This window comes from Prionailurus viverrinus, chromosome B1 (genome assembly GCF_022837055.1).
Source record: "Prionailurus viverrinus isolate Anna chromosome B1, UM_Priviv_1.0, whole genome shotgun sequence".
Lineage (NCBI taxonomy): Eukaryota > Metazoa > Chordata > Mammalia > Carnivora > Felidae > Prionailurus > Prionailurus viverrinus.
Genome location: NC_062564.1, coordinates 174,994,155 through 175,017,001, shown reverse-complemented (window position 1 = coordinate 175,017,001; position 22,847 = coordinate 174,994,155). Strand labels below are relative to the sequence as shown.

Sequence of the window (22,847 nt, the reverse complement as noted above, 5' to 3'; positions counted from 1 at the left end):
GTAAACCTTGGCACTTATATAAAAAAGGACAATCTCACAGGCCAAAGAGGGTTGTTGGTCTCTTCCCATTAATGAACGTGCTCTCCCTGTCTTAAATTTCAATGCTTAGAAAGGAATCCAAAGTTTTAAATTATCCATTTACAAAGCCACACGATCATAGGCTCTCAGATCTTCCTGACCTCAGCCATTAGCCGGGAGACAAACCAAGGAGTGTTACAGTATTTAAAATGTTATAGAGAAAAAAATTCATATCAAGGAAAGTTTATCAGCAAAGACACCATTTCAAAATAATTTGCCAAATCATACAATTATTGATACAGAAATCCTATTCAGTGCTGATTTATGGGAGCCATCAAGTTACAGGTATTGGTTTTTTATAGGTGCAAATATGGCTTAACTTTTTTTCAAAATGACCATTTATTAAGCATTCAGTCCAATCTAAGATCCGCGTATGCATCATCGTGTTTAGGTCCACCATGACCTCATGAGTTGGAGGTATGATTATCCCCCATTTCACAGATGAGGAAATGGAGGCTCAAAAAGCTGTATAATTCATCCATGGTCACACAGAATCTCAACTGAATCGATTGAACAAGCTGGTCCTTTTAAGGAATACAAAATATAGCCTCCTTGTGGAGACAGCCATGTTGCCGTCAAACGAACAAACAAAAGGCTAAATCAAAATATGAAATTTCTAGGAAAACAAAGCCTTTGGTCTCCATGATCTCAAGGAACACAACAATCACAGCAATGAAATGAATCTGAGATCTGAAAAGTGAGGGAACTTTCAAACAAAATGGTGGAGAGAAAGACAATGCCATTTCGAAAAAGTAAAATTATATGGATTGCCGGTTGCTCAAGAAAGGTTATTTTCTGGTTCTGAGGAAGATTTTAATAAAGAATTGAAAAATTAGCCAAGGCCTTAATAAATTACAGTCTCTAAGACTGTCTACTGTCAATGATACTTGTTTTTAAATGATCATAGGACCACAAGCTTCTTATCCTACAAAGTATGAGATGGACCCATGGCCCTGCATGTCTGCCTCATGAGCGGCCAGTACAATGTGTGTTGAGATTCCTGTCATCAGTTTGTCTCCCTCTGGGCCCTAATGAGACTTACGTTGAGATAAAGTGCTTCCACTTTATCAGCATGAAGTGAGTAATAAACGTTAGATGTGATTTTATTACCCAGTGCATGTCATCTCACACCGACCACCCTTTCTTTGTAACACCCAACACTTTGATTGCTGTGAACCACTTGTTTTTGCTTTTTTTTTTTTTTAAGATTTTCTTTTATTTTTGTGAGTAATCTCTACGCGCAATGTGGGGGCTCAAACTTACAACCCCTGAGATCAAGACTTGTATGCTCTACCGCCTGAGCCAGCCAGATGCTCCAACCACTTCTAATAATTTTAGACAGTTTCTAAACTGAGTAAATCCTTTTCTGCCTACATCATGAACGATCATCTCAAGGCAAAAATGCACCTGAGGGCACTTCACATTTAGTGTATTTTTTATTCTCATGATTATTCTTTATTTTCATCATTTAACTATTGTAGGACACAGTAATTTATGCTGGGTTAACAAATTTAAGTCATACTGTGTTTGAAGTGAATATTTATGACATTAAAACTGACCTATTTCTTTTATCTTTCCTTCCCCTAAGTAAGTTTTTATAAAATAAAATGCACTTAATGCAAGACAGAAACCTGGGGAGGCTTGGTAAGGGTCGGTTTGTTATTTCAGAGGATTTGTTTGGTTTGTTTTTTGTTGGATTTCATCAACATTAAGATATTCATTCATAGTCAGCAAACCCATAAATTTTGTGATTTGGGTATAATGTTATGGATCCCAAACACATGTTAACCTATCATTTCTCAGCTAGATCCACTTGCAAATAAGAAATCACGTTCTTTTTAAACTCGCCGGGATGACCACGGTACATTCAGGTCTTATCGGAAGAGCGATAAGATTAAATGACAGCCTGAATAAACACAGAAAGAACAAACACTTGTGTATCTGCGGCCATTCAATATCAGGGCAAAGAGATTGCTATTTAACTCAAGGTATTTAACCTGGTGTCAAGAGAATGTCAGGACCAAGAGATATCATGGCTCCCTCTTCGACCGGGGCCCTCCTACCCCCCTAACCCAACCCCCACCCCAAGTTCATCTTAAAATGTTGAGCAAAGTGAATATGGAAGAAACGTCAAGAACCGACTCAAATGGCCTAACTCTTCATCATTCCGTCACTTATTTCACTGAAGAGAATCTGAACTTGGCAATTCTGAGGCAGCTCACTGAGTCAGCACTGGCTGTACCTGGCCCTGGGCTAAGTGCATCATACCCCCGCGTTCACAGAATCCTTGCAACCACCCTAAAAGGCACATGTTATCTTCACTCTACAGTGAAAAGATTGAGGTCCAAAGAATTTAAGGTCACAGATGGCCAGAGGGATCCGAAGGCCAAACCTGTGCTCTTAAGGGAGGTTATCCTAAAGCAATCAAGGGCAGAGGGTTTGCAAGGGCATTTCAGAACAGAAACCCCCACACGATGGCCAGGCCGCCTGGCCACGGATCCAAGGCAGCTCTGGGAAATCTCAGTTTTAGGGCTGGATGCCAGGGCCTCACTAGCCATGTGGCTCTATAACTCCTCCTGTATCTATTTTTCTGTGAATAAGTGCATTAGTCATGGGGTTTTGTTGTTGCGATAGAAACTCAACCCAAATGAGGTAAGACGAAAGAGGAATGTCCTTGGAATGTCCATAAAACCCAGAAGGGCAGCTGATCTTCAGGGACAACGGAGCCCGGGGCTTGAGAGCAAACAGGACGGCCTCTCTTCCCTCTGCATGTGTGAATGTGGCACAACTGGAATGTCTCTTCCCTTCCCCAGACCTGTGTCCACATGGCAGGACACATGGCCTCCACCAGCCCCTGAGCCCACAGCTTCAACCCCCAGAAAAATAAGCCACCTTCTCCAGCTCCATTTGGCAAACATCCCAGAGGACCTGCATTTGTCCAGGTCACCGATGAGGGTCCTGTGCCCACCTCAGCCGTGTCCGGCTGCGGTCAGAGGCGTCAGGCACGTGGCTAGCTTCTAACAGGGAGACGAAGGGTTCTGCAAAGGGGGAGGCATCATTCCCAGAGAGGAGCGGTGCTGGGCTGACAGAGTCTCAGCTGTCCCCACACACGCTGCCTCGTCATCCTCAGATCCTTTTCCTCCCCCTGTACCCCTGCCTCCTCAGAACCTGGACCCTTCTCTGTTCCGTGGCTCTTCTGCGAGGCTTCGAACTCTAACCGTGGTTCAGCTTCCGAGCAAGACGCTTCCTGCTCCGGCTCCACTCTTGGACAAAGCTGTGTGCTGGGCCACTTCCTAGGCCACGTTAATCAGCTGTGGTGGGACAGAGGCACCCAGATGCTTTACCCAGTGACCGCGTGTGGTGGCTCACAACGGCAGCGCCCGCAGTCAGGGTGGACACGAGGCCATGGCAGGCGCTTTGTATACTTCATCTACCTCTTTAATAAGTGACCTGCGAGATAGATCATTTACCAGATGAGGAAATTGCGGCTCAGAAAGGTAAGGCAGTTTTCCCAATGTCACACAGCAGTGAGTAGCAGAGCCAGCCTTGAAACTCAACAGCAGGGGCGCCTGGGTGGCTCAGTCAGTTGAGCGTCCGACTTCAACTCAGGTCATGATCTCGCGGTCCCTGAGTTCAAGCCCCGCGTCGGGCCCTGGGCTGATGGCTCAGAGCCTGGAGCCTGCTTCGGATTCTGTGTCTCCCTCTCTCTCTGCCCCTCCCCCGTTCATGCTCTGTCTCTCTCTGTCTCAAAAAAATAAATAAACGTTAAAAAAAAAATTAAAAAAAAAAAAAAGAAACAACAGCAAAGCCTGGGCTACCCCTCCCCGACCACACTGCTTCAAGTCACACCAGTTCCCCGACGGGACTCAGGGCATGGGGTTTCTTCCAAATTGGAACTCAGTTATTCCTGGCAGCACTCGAGCTCACACATGCAGGGACGTGACATCCCGGGTTTCTGATGAGAAAGAAAATAAGGACAAGCTGGCAGAGTCAGAAAATGGGTTAGGCCAAACCCAAACTTGAATTTTTATTCCCATAAAATAGCTAATGGCCTTCTTGCATTTTTAAAGGTGGACTTTTGTTTGTTTATTCAGTAAGCAAATGATCATGAACGCCTTCTCTGCACCAGGCCCTGGAAGGACAGACCAACACATGGCCTTAGGAACCAGGCTCCCCGCAGTTCTCCCATGTGGCCAGCAGGGGGGGGCGGGTGCCAGCTCTGCGAAAGGCAGAAACCCGGCAGGTCTGGACTTCCCGCCGATTGGAGTAGGCAGGGGGACGTCAGCTGGGCTGCCACAGAATGCCAGAGACAGGTAAGTCCCGGCTGTCCTTTCAGGTCTTTGGAGCTACAATGGGGGTGCCCCGGGAAGACCTAAGAGCAGTCCTGAAGAACGGTTCTGGGAAGGTGAGGAATGAGCAAGGGAAGCCCTAGGTAGAAACAAGCTGTTCCATAAACTTTCCAGGGGTCAGAGGATCCGGGAAGCGGCAGGACCTCAGGCGCAAAACAGCCCCCCTCTGACCACAGCCGAGCCCCCCCCCCCCCCCCCCCCCAGTGACCAGGACTGAATCGTGGGACCCCACCTCCAAGCCTTCAACATCGTGCTGTCCTCAGTGGAAAGAAGGAAGGTCCCTAACCTTTCTCTTACACCAGATTAGGGTGGAAGGCGCCTGAGACTTCCGGATAGATTCGCAGGAGCGAACAAGGCCGCGGACAGTTGGCAAATCCACCCAGGACCCGAGACTGGGACCGAGCTGAACGAACTGTTCAAGGTGGAACTGCCAGCTTGGTGCTCTGTCTCCACGTCCCACAGACGGGCCACGGGGGCCGCACGTCCGCATGCTCATCGCTCCCCTGACGCGGAGAAAGACACGAAAGCCGGGTGACTCGGCCGGGCCATTCTGCCCTGCACTGTGCTGGAGAATCAAAGGCTGACCAGCCAAGAACAAAAACCATCATCCCCAGTGACCCCTTTCGACTATAAGATGAGGAATTTGGAGGCGCCAACCGGGCTGGGGGGCTCAGTCGGTTAAGCATCTCTCGGTTTGGGCTTCGGTCGCGGTCTCACGGTTTGTGACATCGAGCCCCGCGTTGGGCTCTGCGCTGACAGTGTGGGGTCAGTTTGGGATTCTCTCTCTCTCTCTCTCTCTCTCCTCCCCCTCCCCAATTCATGCCTGTTCTCTCTCTCACCCACAAAATAAATAAAAATACACTTAAAAAAAAAAAGAAAGAATTTGGAGGAAATTTCTCACATTCTCCCTAGTGCATACATTCTGGAGTTCTTGGTTTGGGGGAAGTGAAAATGATGAAACCAGCTTTTCCACTTTCTTGACCTAAGCCACTATTGGTCATCTTGCTTTCAAGGCAACAACAAAATCCCATGAAAATTCAAAATCCAAATCCAATGAGGCACCACAGTGAACTCTGCTGCATTATTAATTTTAAAAATTCTAACCAGGACGTAAAGGAAAGACGGAACACAGACGATGACAAGTGACTCTGTGCTAAAACTGAATCACGTGACCACGCTGAGGGGGAAGGGAACAAAGGAGCCGACCTAAGCACCTGTGCACAGGGCTGGAGGCTGTAAGGCTAAACACTAAGTGAGCTGTCCACACACACTGTGCTCTCGATGGCAATTTGTTCCTCCCAGGGCTATATATTCAGACTACCTTATATGTATGCTAGGATTGAACAACTACAAACATTTCATAGTTTATTTATTTTTGAGCGAAGGACAGGGAGAGAGAGAATCCCAAGCAGACTCCATGCTGTCAGCACAGAGCCCAGTGTGGGCTCGAACTCATGAACCGTGAGATCACTACCTGAGCCAAAATCAAGAATCAGATGCTTAACCGACTGAGCCACCCAGGCACCCCCTGGGTACAAATATTTCAGACAGTAAGAGCCAGGTTTCCTCCCTGGAGGAGGAGAGCAGGACGTTTGGAAGGAGCTCTTAGAGCTAGGCTGCAGTCAGAATGCCGGTCCTAGCTTATGCTTGTTCTAAAGATATATACAGAAAGGAACAGAAGTGGGTGTGGGTGTGGGTGTGGGTGTGTTACACACATAGAAGCCTAGAAGCAGGGATGCCTCTGCTTCAGTGAGCACACCCACTGTCCTGAGCTTTATTTCTACACCCAATTGTACAGTAAGAGGAACCAGGGCTCCTTGGTTGCTGGTCAATTCTGGGGCTGAGACAAGGGAAATACAAGGTGACAAGATGAGTCTGGAGCCTCTTGTGGTTCCACCAGTGAGAATGGGCCAAAGGGTAAAAGAAAAAGGAAGGGATCAAGAGAGGGAGGGAGGCAGAAGGGGAGGGGGTTAGGAAGGGAGGAAGGAAGGAAGGAAGGAAGAGAAGAAGGAAGGAAGGAAAAGAGGGAAGGAGGAAGGGAGGAAGGAAGGAAGGAAGGGAAGAAGGAAGGAAGGAAAAGAGGGAAGGAGGAAGGGAGGAAGGAAGGAAGGAAGGGAAGAAGGAAGGAAGGAAAAGAGGGAAGGAGGAAGGGAGGAAGGAAGGGAGAGAAAGAAAGAGGGAGGGATGCAGGGAGGAAGGAAGGAGGGAGGGAGGAAGGGTAGAAGGAAAGGAGGGAAGGAGGGAGAAATAAAGAGCAAGGAACCCTATCAAAAGGACACAGGCACCAACCTGAAAGAGCCCCCGATCACAGTAATAACTGTCGCAGGCAAGATCCACCACTGGATGGTGTAGTGGCTTGAATTGTGTTTCCTAAAAAACGAGTTGAAGTCCTGACACCCGATGCCTGCGAATGTGATCTTATTTGAAATTAGGGCCTTTGCAAATGTAATCAAGTTAAAATGAAGCACACGGACTATGGTGGGTCCTAAATCCAGCGACTGGCGTCCTCATGAGAAGAGTGGACAGAGGCACACACACAGGAAAGACGGCCATGGAAAGACAGAGGCAGAGCTTGGAGGGGAGCAGCCACAGAGCAAGGGACACTGAGGATTGCTAGCAACCAGCGGCAGCTAGGAGCGAGGCATGGAACACACTCTCTCTCGGGGGCTTCGGAAAGACGGAGCGCTGCAGACCCCACAGTCTCAGCCTTCTGGACTTCTAAACGGGGAAAGAATAAATTTCTGTGGTTTCAGGCCACCCTGAAATTTGTTACACGAGCCCTAAGAAACTAATACAGATGGTAGAACTAATGGGTGAAACCTTAAGTGGAAACAGGATACCTGCCTCAGCTCAAAGGCTCTCCTCTCAAATGTTAATTGCGACAGGGAAAAAATGGTGACTTTACCAAAGTGAAAGCTGATGGCCGTCGCCTTGACCAAAGGATGGAAGTTAACATCACTAGTAATCTGTACGGACATCACGCCCCCCTGCTGTGATGCAGTGGGAGAGGCACATCGGATCCTTCCCGGAACACGGACCCTCCATCCAGTCAGGAGAAACAACTGGCCAACTTACACTGAAGGGCATCCTGCAAAATAACAGAATGGTACAGAGTAAAGCATCAAGATCATAAATCCCAAGAAAAGAGATGAGGGACGATCACAGCTCAGAGGAGACCAGACGACCAAAGGCAGTGAGTGATCCCAGGACACTATTGGAATGACTGGTGTGGCCTCACCAGTAGCATTGTACCCGCGCTAATGTCTTAGTCTGGATCACTGGTCTCCAGTGACGTAAGATGCTGACATAGAGGGAAACGGGGTGAAGGGCACACAGAAACTCTTTGCACCGACACTACAACTCTTCTATATAGTCAGAGTGATCTCTACATCTTAAAAATAATCAAGGGTTGGGGAGGGCTGTTGCTGGGGAGAAGCAGGGGTTGAAATCCAGCGGGGAGAGTCAGGCAAATCATCACGGGTCGATTCGGACCCAAGAAATCGGGCACGGCGCTAGCCAAGCGCCACACGAGCCTTACCGCTCCTGTCACATTTTCAGGGCCCCCGGGGCACCGACAGCTCAATCGTTCAAACACCACACAATGTGTTCAACGTTTTTATTTTTAACTCTGTTTTGGTAGTACAAAAGTCGTAAAAGTACAAACCAGACAGTTAAAAATACATCTGACACTCAAAATGGTGCAAAATTTCCTTTACAAATTTTTACATCAAGGTCGTAGCCAACTCACGCGTTACACCAGAAGTTAGCCCATCGTTAGTGTTTTATACAGTAAGTTTGTTGTGGACCCCGATCCTTCTAAAGAAGGAAGAAAAACACAAGCCCTGTAAACATCAGTTGCGTTGGGAACACTTAAGAATTATTAGTAAAAAGCTTATGTGTTAACACATTGAATGCATAACTTTTGGCATATTTGGAAGCCGGCCAGACAAAAACTGCTCAAGTATTAGAAAATATTTAAAACGTACTCTTGGTATAAACGCAATTTTAAATACGTTTGAGTATTCTCTCGCCTGTTGTATTGCTATAAAAAAAGTGCTCTGACCTGAAAATTTAAAAATAATTAAAGCTGAAGAATATCTTACATTTTATTCCTCACCACTTGAGGGCGTGATATTTTTAAAGCCAAAAACGGTGCTTTATTTTTAAAAACTAAAACTATTGGTCTAGACCGCACCTAGAGTACTTACACTAATACACACCCCCAGAATTCCTATATCGCTCCTTGCTGGACCTCAGTGGAATCTTTTTTCCATACTGACCTCCTCTAGTCCACTGTGTGTTACATACGCACACACAGCTCGTATTAGTTGTCAGTTAAACAAACAAAAAAAATCACATGAAATCGAACCTACCATTCATTTCAAAGGTTGGGAATTTTTCATTTCGATGCCAGAAACAGAATGGAATGAACATATTTATGGGGAATAGTTTACACTACATTTTTATGGAAATCCTCCTCTTGGGAGTGAAGTGAGAAAGATGCTTTCTCGCTGAGATGAAAGAAGTGCCCCAGGGCATCTATCACACCAACACTGCCGACAGGTCTCTGGGCTCCTGGCCCCGGGCCCACGCCTATCATAAATGTGCTACTAACTCCGCCCCGGTTCTTTCAGGTGTTTCATAAACTACAAAGCTAAAAATAATAATAATAATAAATAAAAGTGAGGTTTTCCAGGCTTACAGGGGAAATGCAACCATTAAGAGTCTTTTAAATAACGCGCATTGGTTAGAAGATGGAAAATAGGAACAGCCCAAGGAAAACATGCCAGACGAAGGTACGGGCCCATCCTGCCTCAGAAGTCGGGGGTTTTTGTGTTATTTTGTCCCCAGGTTGTCAAAACAAGCATTTTTGTGTTTTGTTTTTAGACACTTTAAGCTATTTCCCCCCTTTATTCGACGGACTAAATAAGAATTGCTTAGTGCAAGTTAAAAAAAAAAAAACAAAAACGCCCTCAATATTTTGTAAGTGACCTGGGAGTGGCACGGTGGTGGCAGGAGTCAATGCGGAGTCCTTGGTCCAGGAATCCAAAGTCTGGCATCTGGTGCCATCTGACTCCATGATGTCTCGGGGGGCCAGTTTCTCAGGACGAGGCCAGATGATCTGCAAGGACCTTTCACACCAAAGCCTCATCTTTCTCTCTTGTAACAGTGAAGCTCTCAGAGGATCTTCTTGTAACCAGTTGCAAAATGAGATCCACGGGTGGCGAAAAGAGTGTGCGTGTGCACACATGTGCATGTGTGCATGTGCACATGCACACACACACACACGGAAACACCCCCAAGCATCGGCTCGATTGCACACGAATAGTTCCCCTACACACAGTGATCATACAGGAAAAACTGCAAAATGTACACCAAGGCCAGTAATGGGAGATGGGGAGGGACGGTGGTTGGGAAAGTTCTTAAATGAGCTCTTTTCTTCACTGGAAATGCAATACATTTTCCATCAGACTTTTAAACCCAAAACTCGATTCAAAGCAAACTGAATTCTGTATCCAGCACAGCACAATATTCCCTTGGAGCTTCTATCCACGTGCCTGCAGACTCCACAATAGAAACTTTATAGAAATTTTAAAAACCTCCCCAAGCAATTTCTTATCTTGTAAGTCCTCAGTGTCTTAAAACTCTTCAAATGAAGTCACCCCTGCAAGAGAAAACAAAAAGGTAAGGCTTTCCGGGAGGTAAACATCCTATCACATATTAACCTGTGTGGATATTTAAAAACACAGAGGAATTGTAATCAATCCTGACCCCATCCCACCCCACCCCACTGTGTTCCTTCCCGGGACCATTATTACATTTCTTCTAGAATTCAGTCTAAAGAAATGTAAGTACCACAATTTCAAAAGGACCTCATTATCGAGGTTTTATAAACCAAGAAAGAAGAGAATTTGAGAACCACAGTAGACTAAGGGTACCAGTCTGTTTCAACAGGAGTTTCTACAGTGAAGGACTGGTCGGGCATTCTCCCCCAAGTCGTGTATCACTTCAGTAGGACGAATGTGTTCAGTCACAACGAAACTTCTATGTATCAGATAAGGTGTCTTTCCCAAGCGGCACCAGACAGAGTTAACTCTGGGTCTCTACTGGGCACACAAGGCATCTTGGCTGGGATTTCACTGGGCAAATAAGAACACAATGAAAGGGCCCAATCCTAGGTGTTCGTTGTAACTCGAGGGCTGCATTGTGTCTTTAAGTTCTAACAACTGGTCTGTCCGTGTCAATGTCTACATTTATATTACAGATAAAGCCCCTGATAAACTTGTAAAACAGTTTTCTATTTTCCAAGGCTGTTTTCTGTTGTTGTTTTTACAAACATCTCCAAGTGACAGACAGTTACATGCCCGTGTACGTTCCGGTTTTGCAGGCTGGGAAAACTTAGGACATGACTGAGATTCTAGTTCTGCCTGTGTGTGTTGAAACACACATATCACATAGGCCGACGTATACCAGGTTAGGGAATGAAGCATTCTCCCTTCTGCCTGCAAACGCCAAAAAAACAAAAAACAAACAAACAAACAAAAAACCACCCAGATGAAACCAACTTGCAGAAATAGGAAGAATAAAATTCAAGAGGCATCTTAATTTAAATGTTACTTTGTACTTATAGCTCCTTCTTCAAGATCTAACAGTATCCATATTATCCTCTTCAGTAATACTGTCATTTACAGTATTCATAATAATTATGAGAGAGAGAGAGAGAGAGAAGAAGAAGAAGAAGAAGAGAAAGAAAAAGAGAGAGAGATTGCCCAAATGAAAAGATTTGGGTAAAGGATCCTTCTCTCCTTAGCTAAAAGGAAGTAAAACACTGTCCCCTAGAGGGTTTTTTGTTTTTTGGGTTTTTTTTAGTGTTTTATTTATTTTTGAGAGAGAGAGCATGAGCGGGGTAGGACAGAGAGAGAAGGGGACAGAGGATCTGAAGCAGGCTACACACTGACAGCAGTGAGCCCATGTGGGGCTCAAACTCACAGACCGCGAGATCATGACCTGAGACGAAGTCAGGCGCTCAACTGACCGAGCCACCCAGGCGCCCCTGCCTTTTTTTCTTATGTTTTATTTATTTATTTTTTTTTTTTTAAATTTTTTTTTTTCAACGTTTATTTATTTTTGGGACAGAGAGAGACAGAGCATGAACGGGGGAGGGGCAGAGAGAGAGGGAGTCACAGAATCGGAAACAGGCTCCAGGCTCTGAGCCATCAACCCAGAGCCCGACGCGGGGCTCGAACTCACGGACCGCGAGATCGTGACCTGGCTGAAGTCGGACGCTTAACCGACTGCGCCACCCAGGCGCCCCTCTTATGTTTTATTTTATTTATTGTTTGAGAAGGGAGGGAGGGGCAGAGAGAGAGAGAGAGAGAGAGAGAGAGAATCTTAAGCAGGCTCCACACTCAGGGCAGAGCAGGACGCGGGGCTCAATCATACAACCAACCATGAGATCCTGACCTGAGCTAAAATCAAGAGGCAGACGCTTAACTGACTGAGCCACCCAGGCACCTCTGGAGTTTTTGATTATACATGAAAACAAGAATTCCCTGCCCTGCATAGCTATAGCCTAGCACGGCCAAACCATGGATCTGTACCGTAGCACTGAACAAAGGCAAGCGTGGGAATACTTGCATTTGAGGGTTGATGAATATGAAAGATGTTAGCAAGGGAAAAGGTAGAAAAGGCAAAGATGGAGAAATAGAAAAATGGTCCTAAAAGACAAAACAGTAAAAAGTAGGAGCGAAATTTCGAAACTAAACTACAAACTAGGCCATTGTCTACAATATAGGGAGTCAACTATTTTTATGTCTCCTCCTTTTATCTTCTGCTCCCTTAGACCTAAATTTTTTTGCATCAAGGGAAACAAGGAGGTCAAGGGCAAGGAATGCAAGGGCCTGGAATGCAACGTTTCATCACAGGAAGCGTTTTCGATCCAATATAGGAAAACTTCCAACTTAGAATTCTTTGTACGATGTCACCGACTGTGAACAAACAGTGGGCACGACTGAGGGCTGGGCTAAGGCAGGATCTGGAGCCGGAGGCCTGGATTTGAATCCAGACCCCTAGACTCTAATCCAGCCCCCTGTGACTACCTGGGGAACCCTGGGCCGCTCTGGAGCATTTCCTCAAAGGGTTGTTGGTGGTTTTGCAAAAGCACACGATGCTTAACACAGGGTCAGCAGTCAGTACGCTCCCCAAGACTAGCTAGTATGATCGTTACCGTCATCCAACTGCCCTAAACTATCATGCTGGCTTCAACGGCTGCATTTTGTGGCTGGTTAAAATTGTACCAGATGCAGTCTGAGAGAGGAAGTGGAAGATACAATTTGCTGCTTAACGTCCTCACTACTAGTAGCCGACACTAAACCGGAAAAGGAAAGTTAACCTTTCTAAAAACTCTATTAAAGCTACCCGGCACTGATACGCGCTTCTGGGCTCTCCCTCTTCAAAAACACGTGTTTATCAAAAGACGGCACTCCACCAGTACAGAGGCTCTCCATTTCCAGGTAAAGACCTCTTCTATCAGAATGACCATCTCGGGCAAAGAAGACGCCACCCCCTCTAGGGCTTGTACATTTCCAGCTGTGAACTCACGTGTGGGGCTGTGTCACGGGCGCATTTCCACATTGCTAAATTTCTTCTCACTGCATCCTCCAGTCGTGAATACATTCGTGTGGAGAAACAAACACATACTTTTAAATGCTATTTCTCCAACACAGCACATTAACGTTAAAAGGTGCTTTCCTTGAGGTCTCACAGCGGTCAGACACCACGGGTGGGCCAGCAGCAGTCGGTGGACTGTGAGAAAACCCTCCGCCCACCCATTATTCTCCGTTCCCATCACCAGGGGACCCTACCACAGTAACAAGCCAGACTTTCCTCTCTCTGGGGATAATTTGGTGATTACTGTCTCACATACGAGTGCTCAAGCTGAAAGAAGTTCAGCAAAACTTCCTTACAATGAAAAGAAGATTGGGAAATCCCAAGCGTGACCATTTCCCCTCATAAAACAAGCCTGATGGAGAGAGATCAGAAAAGGTTTATCTGGAAAGAAGGAAGAGGTCATTCTAATTATAAAGATAAAGCCCTAATTCCATTATTATATTATGGTTCCACGGAAGCCACAATACAGCACATCTTCAATTAGGACGTACATGTACCTTGTTAAAAAAGGACTCTCCAGAAAAACAATAGCTGGTCCCTTTAAAAAACAGAAACATGTTTTAAAAAACATGGACACTGAACACTAAGACCTCCAAGGACAGGGAGTTAAGGAAGGAAAACACAATCTGATTAATAATAACAGTAGCTGACATTTACAGAGTGTTTTCCATGTGCCAGGCACTGCCACGCTTGGTATTCTAGAATCGTTAACTCAATCTTTCCAATGACTCCATGAGTCAAGGACGATCCCCATTTTCACAGGAAGAAACGGAGGCTTCCAAGTTCAATAACTTGCCCACAGCCACACAATTAAGAATGGTGAGGTAGCAGTTGTATGCCATGCAGCCAGACCTGGAAGCCCACCCACTCACCCCCACGCTGCACTGGCACACCAGTCCCCATGGGAACAGCCACAGCGTCACTGAGATCTTCCGGTTCCTTCACTTCCTGTTCCCCACCTGTGTGGGGGGCAACAGACGGGAAACGCAAAAACTGGAAACCTGGCCCGGCCACTCTCTAGGGAGAGTGCGGCTCTTCTAGTTCATCGTAGCTACACAGGAACCCGCAGAGGCTCAGACCCTGAGAACATCAAAAGTGCACGTGGAACATGGCACAACATGAATAGATACAAGGCTCCGGCATCGCAGAGCTGGATTAAGACTTTCCTAGAACACATTTCAATGAAATGGAGAGGGCAAGTTGTTTATAGAAACAGAGCTAAGATTAGAACAGTAATATTCATACTCAAAGTCCTACAGCAACACATACGTGATCTTTCACCAGTAATCTGTGACCCTTCGAGACTCTAACTTCCTAATTAATTTTTTTTTTAACGTTTATTTATTTTTGAGACAGAGAGAGACAGAGCATGAATGGGGGAGGGGCAGAGAGAGAGGGAGACACAGAATCCGAAGCAGGCTCCAGGCTCCGAGCCATCAGCCCAGAGCCCGATGCGGGGCTCGAACCCAGGGACCACGAGATCATGACCTGAGCTGAAGTCGGATGCCTAACCGACTGAGCCACCCAGGCGCCCCTCTAACTTCCTAATTAAAGGATTACCTTCTACTAGGCTCTCCTGAACACTCTGTGGTTATACGCCCACAGGTCATTTTGCTGAAAATGTGAAGGCGGTACTGCCTGCATCAAGGGGCACCTTAGCCGGTGCGGGTAAATGGATGATACCAGAAGGTACTTGGTGTTTGCAGTCCTTTAAATCTTGCTCTGGTCTAAATTGTGTGTTACATTTTATAAATTAATATTAATGCCTTCCTATTTTTTAAACGTTCATTTACTTTTGAGAGGGAGACAGAGAGAGAGAGCGAGTGCAAGCAGGGGGAGGGCAGAGAGACAAGGAGAGAGAGACAATCCCAAGCAGGCTCCACACTGTCAGTGCAGAGCCCAATGCGGGGCTCGAACTCACAAACCTTGAGATCATGACCTGAGCTGAAACCAAGGGTCGAACGCTTAACACACTGAGCCACCCACGTGCCCCAGTGCCTTCCTATTTTAATAAAGTCTCCACATTTAATAAAAAGCTAATGCAGACTAATGGATAGATCCATGGTACACTAGCTAATCAGTGAAGTCTCTTTAAGTCAGCCGTTCCTCAGGATGATACGCAGCACCTTCTTTAAAAGCAACTCAAATGCTACTTAAAAAACTGCCAATTCTTTGGACTGCACCCATGACCTACGAAGTCAGGATTGAGGGGACTGGAGCCCAGGACTCCCCTTTCTTACTAGGTGCCTTAATGCACATAGAAAGGTTTAAGCTAGGAGATAAAACCCAGTACTGTTTGTCAACTGATAAAAACCACAAGAATTAAGTTCACTTCCAAAGGGCAAAGCCTGCAAACACAACCCTACAAAGTCAGCTGAGGACAAAAACTGTATCAAAGAAATGGAGGAGGAAACAGATACAAAGCATTTCAAGACTCAACTATTAATAACAATCTCAGCAACTCAATCTGAATTACAACATTTTATAGGTCAGAAATCTTACACTGAACTATTAACTAAAAAAATTTGACGCAGTCTCAACTACAAAATTGTGGGATTACAGAATCATTTGTCTAAAGTTTATTTATTTTGAGAGAGTGAGCAAGCAGGGGAGGAGCAGAGAGAGAGGGAGACAGAGAGAATCCCAAGCAGGCTCTGTACTGTCAGCGTGGAACCCGACACAGGGCTCGAACCCATGGACAGTGAGATCATGACCCGAGCCAAACCCAAGAGTTGGACACTTAACCAACTGAGCTACCCAGATGCCCCAGGATCATTTTTTAACTTCTTTCATAATAGTTTGGAACTAGAGTTCAGCTCATTTGCGGACGTCTATTTTAATGATCAGGTGAGTGTGCTAGCATCACACCTGTTAAGAAACCACTGAGCGCCAGCTGTGTACATATGGCCACCTGCAGGCGTGACAGAAGGTAAGACACGGCCTAAAATCTCAAAGAGCTTGGTGCTTATACAGGGAAGTGTTAAGTGATCAGCTTCAACCCAAGACAAAACGAGAGACGTCGTGTATCATTTCTTAAACAAAACTGGGGTATTTTATAACTTGCTTTTTCAGCTAATGATAGAGAGTAAATGCTCTACTGTACCAAGGAAGCAGCTCTGCTCAGGGATGCGACAGTGCCCATCCCCCTCCACCCTCTTCAACATCAAGTGCTAACCAGGGAAACCACGTGAACCAGCTGGCCTGGAGGTCTCGGTTTACTTATGTTTATTCTTTGAATGCATGTGAGTAATTATTTACAGTGTCCCTTTCACTCTCGGAAGAGTTCCATTTTGAATATAAGTTATATCATCACTGCTAGTGTTAACATTCATCTTCGCCAACAGAAAAGCAAAAAGCAATCTCATTATTTTAGTTTGTATTTATTTGAGTATTAGGAAGTTTGGGCATTTCCCATTGACCATTGTGTCTTTCATGCATTGCAAGGGTTCTGCAACCAACTCCAGTGTGTCTGTGTGTGTGTGTAGGCAGGGTTTCTCCCACACCGCAAAGTAATGTTCAAGACAACTGATGGGTGTCCTACAATTCAACTCAATCCTACCTCTACCTATCTGATGATAGCATCAGATCCCACAGGTTAAGGCTTCAATCCCACAAGCGGACTGCCCTCTGCTTCAGATACTAATTTCAAATCCAGATTGGTACCTGTACTTCTGACCAACTGGCTATAGTCAGAGATTCCCACAAACCCCTCCGTGGATTCAACTAATTTTCTAGATTGGCTCACAGGGCTTAGAAAGTGAGTTTATTCACTAGATTACCAGTTTATTACAAAGGATATTAAAGGACATAAATCAACAGCCAGATGAAGAGATACATAGGCCAAGGGCCCGAACAAAGGAGTTTCTGTAGAGTTAGGATCTTGGACACGCACGGGGCCCGGCACAATGGCATGTGGAAGTGTTCTGGTTCACAAACCTGGAAGCTCTCCGAACCCTCCCTTTTTGAGTTTTTAGGGAGGCTTCATTACAGAAGGATGGCGCATTAAATCACTAACCATTGGTTGCCCTCCAGCCCCTCTCCCTTCTCTGGAGGTGGGGGGTGCAGTGGGAGTACTAAGAGTTCCACCCCTCTAATCAGATGGTTGGCTCCCTAGCAAAGCCTTCCCCATCCTTTGGTTACCTGGGGGCTTTTCAAAGTCACTTCATTAACATAAAACAAAAGACATTTTATAGTTCTCATCCCGTAAGAAATTTCAAGAGTTTTATTAGCTCTGTACAAGAAATGCGGATCAACTATATATTTCTTATTATAAAATTTTTTTAATGTTTACTTATTTTTGAGAGAGAGAGAGACAGAACGTGACCAAGGAAGGGGCAGAGAGAGGGGGACATGCAGAATCTGAAGCAGCTCCAGGCTCTGAGCTGTCAGCACAGAGCCCAACGCAGGGTTCGAACTCGGGAACAGCGAGATCATGACCTGAGCTGAAGTGGGATGCTTAACGGACTGAGCCACCCAGGTGCCCCTAGCTTTTTGTTATCAACTGTGAGCAACTTTTTAATGTATGGGGGTCAATTCAGGAGAAATAAAAATGCTTATAGGTATTTTCCATTCAAAATTTAAATAGCTTTTTTAAGTAGCATAGAGAAGAAATACATATTCCTACAAATTATATTATCTTCTTTATTGAATGAATAGAACCAGTAACAAATTTTTCACTCCTTATAGCTTTGAAACTTCTGACATTAGATTTGGATCTTACTGAAAAGTCTGAAGGCTGCTCTTTACTAAGTTCTTATACTCGCAGCAATTTAAATGTGTTCATATATTTGGCAACAATGGGTTTCCCAAGTGACAATAACTGAACACTTGTGACTTACCAGCCCTTTGGGATGGTGAGATTCAGAGCACTTTATTCCAAATAAAATGTACCTGACATCAAAAGTTATTCTGTACCTAATGGGGGCACCTGAGTGGCTCAGTTGGTTAGGCATCCAGCTCTTGATAAATCAACTCAGGTCATGATCGCATGGTTCGTGCAATCGAGTCCCACATTAGGTTTGGTGCAGACAGTGTGGAGCCTGCTTGGGATTCTTTCTCTCCCTCTTTCTCTGTTCCTCCCTCATTCATATTCTTCTCTCTCTCTCTCTTTCTTTCTCTCTCTTTCAAGATAAAGAAATAAACTTAAAAAAAAAAGTTATTCTGTATCTGGAAAAACAAGGGTTCACTAGGGAATTATTTAAATGCAATTCAGCAGTTCCCTATTAGTTTCAATACATCTATGATTCAACAGGTATACTGGCTACAGGTAGCTTTCTAAAAAGGAAAGCCAAACTAGTTAGACGTTGCCTCTCCTGGCTTGTGAGCCAGAGGTTCAGCCCACTGGCTCTCGGTAAGCCGCTTCATGAGAATCAAGTGAAACACTACAACACCTATGTCTAACCTGGCCTCTCGGCACCTCAGGAAAAATTTTAAACCTCAAAAACAGTACTTTTTTACACGTTAGTTTGCTAAGTGTTTAAATAAGGCTTGCCTGATACAGTAATAATATCTAGCATTTGCCGGTTTAGCACTTACTAAGTGTGAGGGAATGACATCCCTATGAGGTAGGTGATATTATTACCATTATCCCCACTTTACAGGTGGAGAAGCTGAGGCATCAGAGGCGGAAGTTGTCCAGGGTTACACAGCTAACAAGTGACAGACCAGAACTTGAGCACGAGGAGCCTGATTCCAGAACCTACGCTGTGGGGTTCCTTCAGCATCCTATGTCCTGCTACCTCTAGCAAACAGGCACTATTACTTACTTGAGCTATTTAATGTTAGTAGATTCAAAGCCTCAAGTTACAAATTAAGAAAACTAAAACTCCCAGTTACAACCATTAATTCCCTTTTCTTTCTAGTTCTAGGCAAAAATGTCTCCAAAAGCCTTTCATTTTCTGCCTCTGTCAAGCCCCCACAGGCCTGTGTCCGGATGGGCCAGTCTCCAGGAGCCGCCAATGCTGAGTTTCTGTGTTGAAAAGGACAGAGGTCACAGCCCCCTCTTTCTTAAGTCCTGTCAAAGGATTGTCAGGCTACAGAGGAAGAGGAGCTGAGTTCCCTTGAGAGGTCAGCGGGTCAACTTCCGGTCAAAAAATAGGAGGGGCCCTGGAACAGACGCTGCAGAGGGAGAAGCACGCAGAGGACACACAGACAGACAGCTTGCTTCAGTGGCAACTGGAAGTCAGCCACCACGAAAAACCTCTGGGCCGCCACATTGTCTGAATCCTGAGAATACTCAAGAATACATTTCAGTCTCTTCTGTCCACACAGCTGGGGAAGGAGAGCTCTGAAAGAACGTCATCGCTGACCAGCGAAGTATGTTTGCAGGTCCACCAAAACCCTCACATTATCTCCATACATGTCTTGGAGCAACTCCCAGGAACAAACAGGGCACATCACTTGTAAACAGTGTGCCCAGCACTTGCACTCGGCAGGGCTCAACCAATGGGGGAGAGTAAAAAGTCAACAGTCCCCGGACCGATTAGCCATCAACCTCAACAGCAAGCAAGGTGCAGACAAATATCTACGTTCATCTTCCTCCTTGGAGGAAGGGGCAAAAGAGGGAGCTGTACATACGCGTGTGTTGCATACACACGTATACGCATAGAATACTCCTGAAAGGACAGAGGACACCAGTAATCATGGCTCCCTGCCGGGAAGACTTCATTGCAGTGAGGAGGAAGGGCTGCAAATTGGGTGAAGAATTCACGGTTTTCAAAGACTTATTTTTCACCCTGCAGCCTTTTATGCTGCTTGAATATTTTATTGTATGCATGTCTTATTTCTCAATTCTTAAAAAATAATTCAAGTTCAGGGCTACTGGGTGGCTCAGTAGGTTAACCATCCGACTTAGGCTCAGGTCATGATCTCGCGGTTCGGGAGTTCAAGCCCCGTGTCGGGCTCCGTGCTGACAGCTCAGAGCCTGGAGCCTGCTTCATATTCTATGTGTGTGTGTGTGTGTGTGTGTGTGTGTGTGTGTCTCCTCTGCCCCTCCCCCGCTCATGCTCGGTCTCTCTCTCTCTCTTTCTCTCTCTTAAAAATAAATAAAACATTAATAAACAAAATCTTTAAAAATAATAATAATAATTCAAGTTCAAACTCTTGTAAAAACCAATTCACCAGAGACAATGAGGGAAATGAATTGCCAGGAAGTCCAGGCTCTGGAATCCATCACTGGCATGACCTTGAACAATATACATAACCTCTTAGGAGCTCCCGCCTCTGACAGGAGGGGACGAGGAGGCATGGGGAGAAAAGTCCTACATAAAAACTAGAACCTAAGCTCCGAGAAAGCATGGCCTTTGTCTGTCCATCTTCCACATTTCTATGTCCCTAAGGCCTGGCACAGAGCCTCACACATAGTAGGGGCTCAATAAATACTGTTAAAAAATCTAACTGTACCTGAATTGACCTGAATTGGCAATCACAGCTCCTCTGAGAACTCAAAGTCTATGATCTTAGCGTACCTGTAAGAAAACAGAATTGCTCACGGACCTGAACCTGATGCAGGCACAGCTCTAACAGCCAAATGCCATCAGAGGGCCCCCATAGGAGACAAAAGGAGGCCATGCCTGGTGAAGGCAGATAATGTGACATGATCGCTACTTTGACACACAGGGCTGAGAGACTGAAGGAGGACTTTTTTTTTTCCTCAGAGAAATCAAAGCTCCCTCAAACTCCAAAGCCACTGAACATGTTAGCATCAAATGTGGATTTCTACCCCTCCAAGCCCTGTCACTGCCTGAACCTGGGAGCTGGGCAAAAGTAATCGCTCTGAGCCTGGTTCTTCATCTGTAGTGTGGAGAGATTATCACCCATAAGGTTGCATCTAAATCTCTGTCCCTCACTCAGCTTTTCTCCTCATCTGGCCAGTTCCACCTGCCTGTTCTTCCCACTGAAAGGTCCCGGGCAGGTGTTAGCTTCCCTCCACTTCCACGTTTCAGGTGGGCTCAGCAGGGACTTTCAGGCTCTTCCGCACAGGGACACAGGCACCCACCCAACTACTGCTTTTGCCCTTTAGAAACATGCTCAGCAGCTAACAATCGAGGCAGGTGTTCCTATCTATGCCTACTTAAGTACAGTTTCTTCTCATATATTTCTAGGCATGGCCTCTTTAAGGCCAGCGAGTCAAATGAAGGACTTTCATCAAACCTAAGATACCTCTGGGACACCTCGGTGGCTCAGTCAGTTAAGCATCCGACTTCGGCTCAGGTCATGATCTCACGGGTTGTGGGTTCAAGCCCCGTGTCTGGTCCTGGCTGACAGCTCAGAGCCTGGAGCCTGCTTTAGATTCTGTGTCTCCCTCTCTCTCTGCTCCTCCCCTGCTCATTCTCTCTCTCTCTCTCTCTCTCTCTCTCTCTCTCTCTCAAGAATAAACATAAAAAAACCTGAGATAAATTTTTTTGCTTTCTAAAAAAATGTGTATTTTGCCCTGAAAAAATTACAAGCTCTGGAGAAAAATATTAGCTAACAGGCAGTGCCTTAAGTCTCTCATCATCCTCTCCTTGCCTGGAGAGTTAACAAAAGAACAGCAATGCAAAGGACTACAAATAATGCAGCCTGACCTCATCAGGGAGGCCCCCGCGGGGACCCTTCACTACACCCCAGTCATAGAGTTCAAAAGGAAGGAGGAGGAAAGGAAGGCACCAAAGGTCAGGCAAGCTGACCTTGTGACTGGCCCTGATGCTCAGGAGGCAGGGAGCACGGTCCATGAAAGAGCCTTGTCAGAAAGAAGACTTTTTTATCCCAGAACAGAGCCCCAGCACAGCAGTTTTGCACAGAAAACTCGGTCCACACTACCTCTTAATTTAACCCGCCCTCTGATCTGTAGGATACGAAGAACTAAAGCCGGGAAAACCTTCCAACTGCCTTGTTCCTAATTCTGATTCCACCTCCAATAGGAGGGGATAGTTATTTCTAAATCCTCTTAACACAGACAAGAAAATGGCCCAAATTCCGGAGAGACTTGCCAAACACTAACTGTTAAAATGTCGTGAGAGTCCAACGCTCTAATATTCTTTAGAGGTAAAAAGGGATTCACAGAGCCTCAAGTCGATGCTTGAGAAATGGGCCAATAAATAAGACCAACCGAGAATGGGATGAAAATTATTGGTGATAGTGAATATTTAGTAAATACTAACTCCGTGCCAAGGACAGATTGAGGAACAATATGTTACCTCACTGAAGTCCAACAACAACCCCGTTATAAAGATGAGGAACCTGAAGCTCGTAGGGGTTAAGCAGTCAGAAGCAGCACCGTTCAAATTAAGTCTAAAAACAGTTTAAAACTCAGCTTTTGGGGCGCCTGGGTGGTTCAGTCGGTTGAGCATCCAACTTTGGCTCAGGTCATGATCTCGCAGTCTGTGAGTTCGAGCCCCGTGTCGAGCTCTGTGCTGACAGGTGGGAGCCCGGAGCCTGCTTCTGATTCTGTGTCCCCTCTCTCTCTGTCCCTCCCCTGCTAATGCTAGGACTCTCTCTCTCAAAAATAAGTAATAATAAAACATTTTTTTAAATAATAAAAATAAATAAAACTCAGCATTTAATCACTAAAATAAATTCTTGAAATAATCAACAGAACCACTCCAATAATAAAATAGCTTAAAAAATAAAAAGCCATGTGTAATATTATGAATTTTTGTTTTGATAAAAAAGTGTTACGTACACTTTCCAAATCAATGTTTTAATAAGATCCTACCGTAAGATGCAAAAACGAACACAAACGTCAGAAATGTGTGATATCAAATGCTTACG

General features: G+C 45.4%; 1 protein-coding gene across 1 annotated transcript in view; it reads right to left on the bottom strand.

The window, feature by feature from the left end:
* Positions 1 to 8,028: 8,028 nt before the first annotated feature.
* Positions 8,029 to 22,847, bottom strand: part of RELL1 (RELT like 1) — a 69,305-nt gene continuing 54,486 nt past the window's right edge. The window contains exon 7 of the mRNA XM_047857131.1: positions 8,029 to 10,092. The gene's annotated coding sequence lies outside the window, so the exon portion shown is untranslated. The remainder of the gene's footprint in view (positions 10,093 to 22,847) is intronic.